The sequence below is a fragment of the Humulus lupulus genome, chromosome 6 (genome assembly GCF_963169125.1).
Source record: "Humulus lupulus chromosome 6, drHumLupu1.1, whole genome shotgun sequence".
Classification (NCBI taxonomy): Eukaryota; Viridiplantae; Streptophyta; class Magnoliopsida; order Rosales; family Cannabaceae; genus Humulus; species Humulus lupulus.
Window position 1 is genome coordinate 11,548,486 of NC_084798.1, and position 10,991 is coordinate 11,559,476.

The 10,991-nt window shown below is 29.4% G+C and overlaps 1 long non-coding RNA gene across 1 annotated transcript; it reads left to right on the top strand.

The window, feature by feature from the left end:
- Window positions 1–5,623: 5,623 nt before the first annotated feature.
- Window positions 5,624–8,523, top strand: LOC133783797 (uncharacterized). The gene is made up of 2 exons (XR_009870965.1): window positions 5,624–5,762; window positions 8,210–8,523. It is a non-coding gene; the product is annotated as an uncharacterized LOC133783797 (long non-coding RNA).
- The last annotated feature ends 2,468 nt before the right edge of the window (window positions 8,524–10,991 follow it).

Here is a 10,991-nt window from a genome sequence, read left to right on the forward strand (position 1 = left end):
GTGGCAGCGTGGGCAAGGTCACGGACCCGTACGGCTTTGTCTGGCTTTTTTCTTCTCCACCCAAGAAGCAGAGCACTGGGTATTTTACTATTCATATTTATTATTTTTTTCTGGGGTTTTTGTTTTTGTTTTGTGGATTATAGAGAATGAAATTTTCTGGGTTTTTTTTTCTTGTTTGAGAAAAGCTTTCGTTTCTGTTGAGAATGGTTGGCCCTCTGTTGTTGCCTTTTCACTTTAGTATATATTACATAACAAGAAAAATAATAGAACTCTTTCGGGTCTTTTTTTTTCTTTTCTTTTTTCCCTCTAATCAAATTTGAGGATTTTTATTTAAATATATGTTTATCATATTTGTCAGAGGAAAAATTATATTTGTTTATATCTGCGAGTTTAAAGCACAACACATTAAAACGTTTTTTTTAATCGAAGCATATTATGCACAGAGGCAAGATCTTGCTTCCTAATTAACCACATTACATTTTCCATTGTTTGTATCTTAGTTATTTGATCTTGGACTCAATAGGGAGTAGGGACAGTATGATACTCGGTGTCACTGTCAGCCTTGTTGGTTTGCTTTATTTCTCTATTATTTTCTCGTAACATTAGAATTACTGTAGTTGATATTGGAATTGGGATGTTTTTAATTTGCTTTGTCAAAATTGTGGGTTAGAATAGTATTATTCAATACTAGCTGATTTTTGTCTTAAGTTCTTTACTCTATTCCAATATAGAGTATAGAACTGTATTGTGTAATTATTTTTTGTGGTTAATGAAGAAATAGCCTTTTCTTATACCTAAATTGTTTAAAAATTACTAATATATATATGTATGTTTTGCAGGGAGAGCTTGCTTCATTTCCGTCCGGCCAAAGGTAATTTTTGACTCCTTTTGTCTTTCATTGGTGTAATGTAGTTATTTTTCGTTCATGGCCTTTTTTTTTCTGAAAGGTTATATGGGTCGATTTTAGGGACTTTGTATGTTTCTATAAAGTATTCTGGTTATTTTGGGTACGACTAGTGTGTCTATATAATCATTATTTTTATTTTGATAAAAGCATAGTTATTTGTAAAATAATAATTAATTTGTAAAATTATTATTATTATTACAAATTAAAAAATTATGAATAAATAATAATTTATTTATAATTATTTTTTATTAATTTAATTAATTAAATAATAAAAAATAATTAAATAGGTATAAATTACATAAATATAGAAATTGATAATTATATTTCATAAAAGTATAAAAAATTAAGAATAAATAATTATATAAATAGTAATTTAATTTTTGATTAATTTTTAATAATTTAATGAATTAAATAATAAAAGTTTGATATAATATTTTCTAAATAAATAATTTAATTTAATTTGTTTATTGAATAATATTGTTTAATATAAATTACATGAATATAGAAATTGATAATAATATTTAATAAAAGTATAAAAAATTAAGAATAAATAATAATTTATTTTTAATTATTTTTTATTAATTTAATTAATTAAATAATAAAAGTTTGATATAATATTATCTAATAAAATTATATAATTTAATTTGTTTATTGAATAATATTATCTAATATTAAATAGTTATAAATTACATGAATATAGAAATTGATAATAATATTTAATAAAAGTATAAAAAATTAAGAATAAATAATTATATTAATAATAATTTAATTTTTGATTAATTTTTAATGATTTAAATAATAAAAGTTTGATATAATATTATCTAAATAAATAATTTAATTTAATTTGTATATTGAATAATATTGTTTAATATAAATTACATGAATATAGAAATTGATAATAATATTTAATAAAAGTATAAAAAATTAAGAATAAATAATAATTTATTTTTAATTATTTTTTATTAATTTAATTAATTAAATAATAAAAGTTTGATATAATATTATCTAATTAAATTATATAATTTAATTTGTTTATTGTATAATATTATCTAATAAAACATCATAAAATAGCATAAGATATTATAATATTGCATAAGATTTCAAAAATGATAACAAATCTCCTTTGTTATAAATTTCTATTCTTGTCGAGTTTTTATTTCATATATTTGGTTTGAATTTTTTTCGTGTATCTTTTGGTATTAATTTTTTTTTATCAGGACAGCGACACACCCACGACCCCGACACACACACGACCTTGGCACACCCTCAACAGGTGTGGATATATTTTTTGTAATTAATATCTTTTGTATTTTTTGAATAATTTATTTTGTATTTGTTTAGTGTATAATATTTGAGTTTTGAGTCCTTTAGTTAGTATCCGTGGTATGTAAATCTTGACATCTATTGTTAAGATATATGTTTGTTCTTACTTTATTTTTTAATCTTGGTATGTAAATAATTATAGGACTGTTTTGGTTAAAAACAAAATTTAAGTGATAACTTAAATTAATTTATAAAATATAATAATAGATGATTTAGTATTAAGTAAAATATAGTGTTTTTGTTAATGTTGAATAAAGAGGAACTTGATCAATCAGATTATTAGCACCCGTATTTTCTTTATCACCATTTTCTTAATTATATAATATTAATTAAACTAAGTGTTAGAAAAATATACAAATTCAATTAAAATTAATTTAAATTTTAAAATATTTTTTTAATGTTTGAATCATTTTTAAATTTTAGTAATAAATTTTGAATTATTTTTTATTTTAAAAAAATTTGTAATTATTTTTTAAATTAAAATTGAAACAAACTAATTATTTCACGTCTGTGTTACTCCATTGTCATTATTGGCGGCCATACCAATTTTTTTGAACTACTTATTAATTTTTGTAAAAAAAAAAAGTATTTAGTCAAATAAGTGAAAGCTTATATACTACTAATTAACTTTCACCGCAACTTGATATTTTTAATAGGGAAACTAATTTTGTTTAGATTGTGAAATTTTTTTAAACAAATTTAAGATAGTTTTTTTAATAAAAAAAGTGAGTATAGAAAAAAAAAACAATAAGTGCATATTATCATGTTATTTTGTTCTTTTTCTCCTTTTTGCTTGAACATATGTTATTATTATTATTATAATTTGTAAAAATAGAACAAAAAAATTAATTAGTAGTTAATTTATTTCCTTAGTCTCGGTATGTTTGTGATTGATGGTTGTTGACTACAACCATCAATTACATGGATATCGGCACATAAATGATAAGTTTAAAATATTATTAATAAAATTTATCTAATTATTTAAAAATATAAATTAGTCTTAAAGTCAAATAATAATTAATTTATAAAATTATTATTATTATTACAAATTAAAAAATTATGAATAAATAATAATTTATAAATTACATGAATATAGAAATTGATAATTATATTTAATAAAAGTTTAAAAAATTAAGAATAAATAATAATTTATTTTTTAATTAATTTATAATAATTTAATTAATTAAATAATAAAAGTTAGATATAATATTTAATAAAATTTTAATAAATAATAAATTAGTTTAGGAAAAAAAATTAATTTGTTTATAAATAACATGATCAAATAAAACATCATAAAATAGCATAAGATATTATAATATTGCATAAGATTTCAAAAATGATAACAAATCTCCTTTGTTATCCATTTCTATTCACATTACTAAAACTCACACTCTTATAACACTTTAGATGGCGATTGACAAGACTTGGACAACATTGAGAAATCGTGGTTGTCAAGAATATTGGAATGGTCTACAAGCTTTTTTGAGGATGGCGTCAGAACATAAAGATTCTGATGGAAGAATTAGGTGCCCGTGTGTGAGATGCAATAATAATAGATTTGAATCTTTAGATGTAGTTCAGGCACACGTATTCGATAGGGGTTTTCATCAAGCTTATGATAAGTGGATTTTTCATGGTGAGGTGGAAGAAATTGTTGCTGATGAGGTGGTTGATGAGAATGAAGACGATGAGATGATTCAAGTTGTGGAAGACTTCCTTTTACCGACAACTGAGGAAGCAGAAAGGGATCCCGGTGGGAGTCAGTATTATGACGAGTTATTTGAGGAGATTGAAGCGGAGTTGTATCCTGGCTGTGATTGGATTTCATCCCTGAACTTTTTAGCAAAGTTATTGCATCTAAAAGTTAGAGGGAAGATGCCTAACAACATATTTGATGAATTGCTGAAGTTGTTAAAGCTTGCATTTCCTAAGGAGAACAAAATCCCCGGATCGTACTACGAGGCGAAAAAGAGATTGAAAAAATTAGGGTTGGGATACGAGTCCATTCATGTGTGTCAGTATGATTGCTGCTTATTTTACAATGAGCATGCATCTAAAGAGACATGTCCAGTATGCGGAAGTAGTAGATGGATTACTTCCGAAATGACGAAAGGAAAAAAAGTGCCACACAAGGTGATGTGTTACTTTTCGTTGACCCCTCGGTTGAAAAGATTATACAGTTCAAGGATTACAGCAAAGCACATGATATGGCATCACGCCGGGAAATCAAAAGATGAAGGGGTGATGCAACACCCGGTGGACGACTCTGCGTGGAAGGACTTTGATGCCAAGCATCCTGATTTTTCAAGGGATCCCAGAAATGTTCGTCTGGGCTTAGCTGCTGATGGATTTAATCCATTTGGCAACATGAATCTTGCATACAGTATGTGGCCTGTGGTGTTGGCAAACTATAATCTGCCACCTTGGTTGTGCATGAAAGACAATTATTTCATGTTGACCCTCCTTATTCCTGGGCCAAAATCACCCGGTAAGGACATGGATGTATTTCTGAGACCATTGGTGTAGTGCACCAAAAAAAAATTTCTTTAGATTATTTAAATTTTGTGCTTTATTTGATTTAAATGTTAAGTGTGATGAATTGTTTTATTTAAGTGTTGTTATTTTATTTAATTGTTTATTTGTTTTATTTGATTGTTTGTTATTTTATTTAATTGTTAGAAATGTTTTGGTTAATTAATTTAATAAGTGATTAATTGTGTAACATGTTATCTTACTATTAGTGTTACATTTTATTTAAGTGTGACAAATGAGGTATTTATGTGAGCTATGGTGGAATGCACTAAGGTGCATGATAGATAGTAATGCACCCTAGTAATTTAGTGTGTGCTAGTGCATAGTAGCATGGTGCACATGTGTAGATTTTCTACACATTTTAGGTTTCCTTATTTTAGATTTAATTGAGTAATTTATTTATAAAAAAAAAAAAAGAAGAAAAGAAAAGGGAAATGAGGAGTGGGCGTGTGACCTAGTGGGAATGGAATATTTCCTTAAAATGGTAAAAAAATCAAGACTTGAAGACCATGATCATTTGGGGATAGGCATGATCATATCTTATCCCTTTGTATCTTTTTGAAATAAAGAAAAATCAAGGAAAATAAAAGAGAAATGGAAACTTACCTTAATATTGTTTGGGGAGACTTTATGAGAGGATTTGTGATAAAGGGGCTAAGAAAGGAGAGAAGAGCCATTGCTCTTGTGTGTGTGTGTGGGGCTGCCGTGACCTAGAGAGAGAGAGAGTGGCGTGTAGAGAGAGAGAGAGAGAGGAAGAAAGAAAGAAAGGAAGAAGGAAGAAGAAAGTGAAGAGGAACCCCTCTAGAGTATGTCTTCTTGTTTTCTCTTTTACATAATCTTTTTATTTGATAATATGATTTTGATTGTGTTATTTTTCTTGTGTGTGTTTGGGTCTTTCCTTCTCTTCATGGTGGCTTTCCCATAAAAACCCTAGGCTTGAACAAGGGTGTGGAGTTTGTGGTATTGATCTTTTGTGTTCTTGATTCTACAATCAAGAGAGGTAATGGTCTTTTCCTTAGCCTTATATTGTTTTTGGTGGGTTGTATATGAGGTTTTGCTAATGGTGCTAATGGTTGATTTTGGGTAGGATTGATGTATAGGATTTGGATTTTTGTGAGGGCATGATTTGTGTTTAAGGGTTGTGATGTTGATTTTGCTATGCATAAAAAAATTGTTATAATCTATGAACACTTGTAAGGTGATTTCGGCCTAGGTACACCCAAGGGTGTTCTTGATATGTTGTGTGATTTTACAATATATTTGATCCATGTTTTAGGATCTATGATACATGGGTAAGAGAACAAGTGGTAATCTTGATATTTTGATCATGAAATTTTGTTAGATGCATGTTATATTTTGAATGATTAAATTATGAGATGCATGAAAATAATGATAGAAATATGCTAGGTTAAAATAAGGCATATGTGAATATGGAATAAATTTACTATATGCTATTTTTATTGAAAAAGTTTTGTTGGCTTTCATGGAATTGCAACAAATGGTTTAAAAGGATTCAAGTGATTATGTTAGTGATATTAGAATCATGCATATTATAAGAGCATAATGAGATCTTAGGCATGAATGATTTTATGTAATTTTTGAGACAAAAGTTGAGTTTTGCAAAGAATTAAGCTTGCTGTTTTTTTCAAAATAATTGGGTAAAAGTTGATAAAAAGATGAGATTGCATGCATAAACAATGTTCTTAATGAATGTGTAAATTTTTATGAAATTAAAAGAGGATTTTAAGTTTCATGTTATGATATTTTACCCAATTAATTTCCTACAGAATTTTTATTGAATTTTGAGAAAATATGAGTTTATAAAATTTAATATGGTGATTTTAATGATAAAAAAATGGTTGCTGGAATTTTGTAATAAAATATGAAGTAAGTTTCACTAAAAATGAATTTGATTAATTTTTGGAATAAATTATTTTTCCTAAGTTATGGTAATATTGAAAAATGATATTTTAATGGTATGAAATGCATATTTTGATAAATAATTATTTTTCTTTATTTTGATTGAGAAAAATATTTAGACTCTATTTATTTGTGATTTTTGAATAAAATAAATAGTGGCTGAAAGTTTGTTTTAAAAAGGTTAACAATTGTTATTAAATTGTCACATATGGGTTTTTACTACTTAAAAACTAAGTCTTAAATAAATTAAATCAAAATGTATTTTTCCACACTTAAAATATATTTTTCACATCATTTTTGTAACACAATAATAAAATATATTTTTCTAAAGAAACATGTTAAAATAGGTATTTTAATTAAATCCAAGCGTGTTGGATAATTCTTGGTAAATTAATATTTATTTAATGAAAATGTCACATATTTTATTTTGAGCTAAAATAAAATAAATTTATAAAATAAAATAAAGTTTTTGAGAAATTTAATCAACTTAGAAATTTTAAGAAAAATAAAGCATGTAATATGGCTATTGATTTTCAAACAATAGAAGCAAGAAATGTAGAATTATCGTTTTTGAAAACGTCTTTATTACGCAACGTTCTCACGTATGCATGTTACATACAAATCAACTTTTACGTCCAAAATCATGATTATTATTCAAATATGTAATTTTTATAAAGCAATCATGTTAGCAAAATGGGTAGAACGAGCATTATTCTTTTGGCGATAATTGCATGTTTTAGTGTAACTGTATTCATGAGTGCATGGCCCATGCACACATGAGTTGTATGGAAGGGCAAAATAGTAATTTTATGAACCTAAGAAACGTTATTTTGATTATGATATAGGCTCGTTGAAAAGATTGTGAAATTCTTAGCTTGGACCTGAGGTAAGGAAGTTAGATAGATTTTATGATTTTATGCTATGAATGGTAAGACTGTTATATGAATGAACTGTTATGAAATTATGAATGCCTTAATGTGATATGTGTATGGATGTTAGATACATCAAACAGAATGTGATGTTAGATACATCAAACAGATTTCGATGTCAGATACATCGTACGAGTTACTAAGGACATTGAGACGTGACTCCTAGGGCGGACGCGCCGAGGTTATTCAAGGACCAGTGATCTCCTGTTTACCTCATAGGGTGACATGGACAACTAGCGTTCCATGCTCATCATGTATGCTGTATGATTGTGATATGATGATATGTCACATTTATGTTATGATATGTTGATATGTCACATTTATGTTATGATATGTTGATATGTCACATTTATGTTATGATATGATGATATGTCACATTTATGTTATGATATGTTGATATGTCACATTTATGTTATGATATGTTGATATGTCACATTTATGTTATGATATGATGAAATGTTACGATTATGTTATGATATACCATGATGTTTTTAGATGAACGTTAGTGTTTGGTTGTTTGTTTTTTTTTTTTCTTACTTGCTTATTTGCTTGTACTTCCTTACTGGGCTTTTAGCTCACCCCCTTACTTTCCTTCCAGGTAGCAAATAGGATTTCTCTATGGCACGCGTGGTGACGTGAGGAGTTCTTCATCATGGGGTGTATGGCGTGGGGCAATCCTATGGACGATAAAACGATCAACGTGGAACGCCATTTAAATTATGTTTTGTTTTAAGGGACTTTTCCTAAATTATCAGTGGGACTCTGTTATTTAACTTAATTGGTTTTCTTTGAACTTTGCATAAAAACCTATGTTTTATTTTAAACTTATGGCGCCAACTTGCATGATTTTAAATAAGTCCCCCTGAGACTTTAATAATGGATGGTATTCTTTTATAAGCTATGTTATGCGAATATTTTGTAAGTATTAGTCTAGGGCGTTCTTTACAATTGGTGGATGAGTTGAAGGATCTGTGGGTTAACGGAGTTGATACAAGAGATAGTACGACCAACAGGATGTTCAAGATGCGGGCAGCCCTTTTGTGGACAGTGAACGATTTTCCAGCTCGCAGTAGTTTGTCTGGATGGAGTGGTCAGGGATACAAAGCTTGTCCTACGTGTAATGCGGACACAACTTCCATCCGAGTGATCGGTAAGACATCTTACGTTGGTCACAGAAGATTCTTGCCAAGTACTCATCGAATGAGAAGAGACAAAGAGTTCGATGGAGAAGTTGAGAGAAGACGTCCTCTGAGACGGTTTACTTGTGAGGATATACTAGAACAAGTTAATGCTCTTGCAGCGCAAGTTCCAGGAAAACATGTCCAGTTTGGGGGTGTGAAACGTAAAAGAGGAGTAGATGAAGGTAATTGGAGGAAAAAAAGTATTTTTTACGAGCTTGAGTATTGGTGTACAAACAAATTAAAACACAATATAGATGTCATGCATGTTGAGAAGAATGTGTGTGATAGTCTCCTTGGCACCATCTTAGACAGTGATAAATCTAAGGACACCACTAATGCCAGACATGATTTGAAAAATATGGGTGTGAGAGAATCATTGTGGATTTATGAAGATGAGAATGGGAAGCTGATGAAGCCGCACGCTCCTTATGTGTTAACTCCAGCGCAGAGGCAACAGTTTTGTCAGTTTATAAAAGGAGTTAGATTTCCAGATGGCTTTTGTTCAAATTTGAAGAAGAAAGTGTCCGAGAATGGTACAAATATTCTTGGGTTGAAGTCACACGATTGTCATGTGATAATGTAACGATTACTTTCTCTCGGTGTTCTCAAGTTTCTTCCAAAATCTATATCGACCACTATTGCAGAATTGTGCAATTTCTTCAGGCAAATATGTTCGAGGACTTTAAATGTTAAAGATATGGAGGAAGCACAAAATGATCTTATTCAGATATTGTGCAAGATGGAGTTGATTTTTCCTCCAGCTTTTTTGACATAATGATTCATTTGGTATTACATTTGCCAGAAGAAGCAATATTGGGTGGTCCGGTATTTATGAGGTGGATGTATCCTTTTGAAAGGTACATGAAAAAATTAAAGAATTATGTGGGAAATAAAGCTCGCCCTGAAGGGTCGATCGCCGAAGGCTATGTTGCAGACGAGGCTTTGACCTTTTGTTCAATATATTTCAAAGGCATTGAAACAAGATTTAACCGTCTTGATCGAAATGAAGATGCAACTTATATCCCAAGAAATCTTGCAGTTTTCCAATCTCAATGTCGTCCACTCACAAAGGGAACTTTGAAGACTCTCGATCATAAGACTCGTGAAATAGCTGAGTGGTTCATACTTGAGAATTCTCCTGAAATTGAGCCTTATTTAGAGTAAGTTTATTCTCTTATAAATTAGAACATGTGTGGTTATTATCAGTTTTTTGTTATCAAGAATCGTAACACTATTCTAATTAACAGCGAACACCTACAAGAGATTAAACAAAAATACCCAGATGGTGATCATGATCGTTTGCATAGGAAAAATTTCCGTTCGTGGTTTCATAAAAAGGTAGCTTTGAACTTTGAACTTTGAACAGTGATTTTATTAATGATATATTTTGTGAATCTAATATCATTCTATATATTTAGATATATGACCTGCACAAGCTTGGGTCTTTGGATAACGGTGATGAACTGTTAGCTTTAGCATCTGGGTCAGATCATTTGTCAACCTTTTACCAAGGTTGTATAGTCAATGGTGTTCGATTTATTGCGCACGATCGAGACAAAAAGCGCACCACACAGAATAGTGGAGTGTCTGCTGCCGGAACAGAAGGTTTTAATTTTTACGGCACGCTTGAAGAAGTGGTGATACTTTCTTTCACTGGTGCATATTCAGTGGCATTATTTCGGTGCAAATGGTTTAATACAAATCCAAGAATGAAGAAAACAGTCATTGAAAATAATGTCACCAGTATAAACGTCAATGGCGAATGGTACAAAGATGAGCCGTACATACTTGCTACTCAAGCTAAGCAAGTTTTCTATCTTGATGATTTACTTAGAGGTCGTGATTGGAAAGTTGTAGAAGATGTGAATCATCGACAGATTTGGGACATTAAGGACAATTCTGATGAGGTTAATGATGTTATTGATGTTGTACATGAAACAAGTTCATCAAATTTTTTGTTGACTGTGGACCTCGGAGAGTTGATTATGCAATCTGATCAACCTGCTGCTTATGTTGGAGCTGATGAAGATGGTGACGACGAAGCTGATATGTCAGAACATGAGGACGTTGCAGATGCAGAAGATGAATTGGTTGTTGAACTTTGTGAAGATGAAAATGTGTCTCCGAGTACTGATGGAAATGATAGTGATTACTCTGTTTAGTTTTTTTCTATTTGTGTAACAGAACTATGTATTTAAA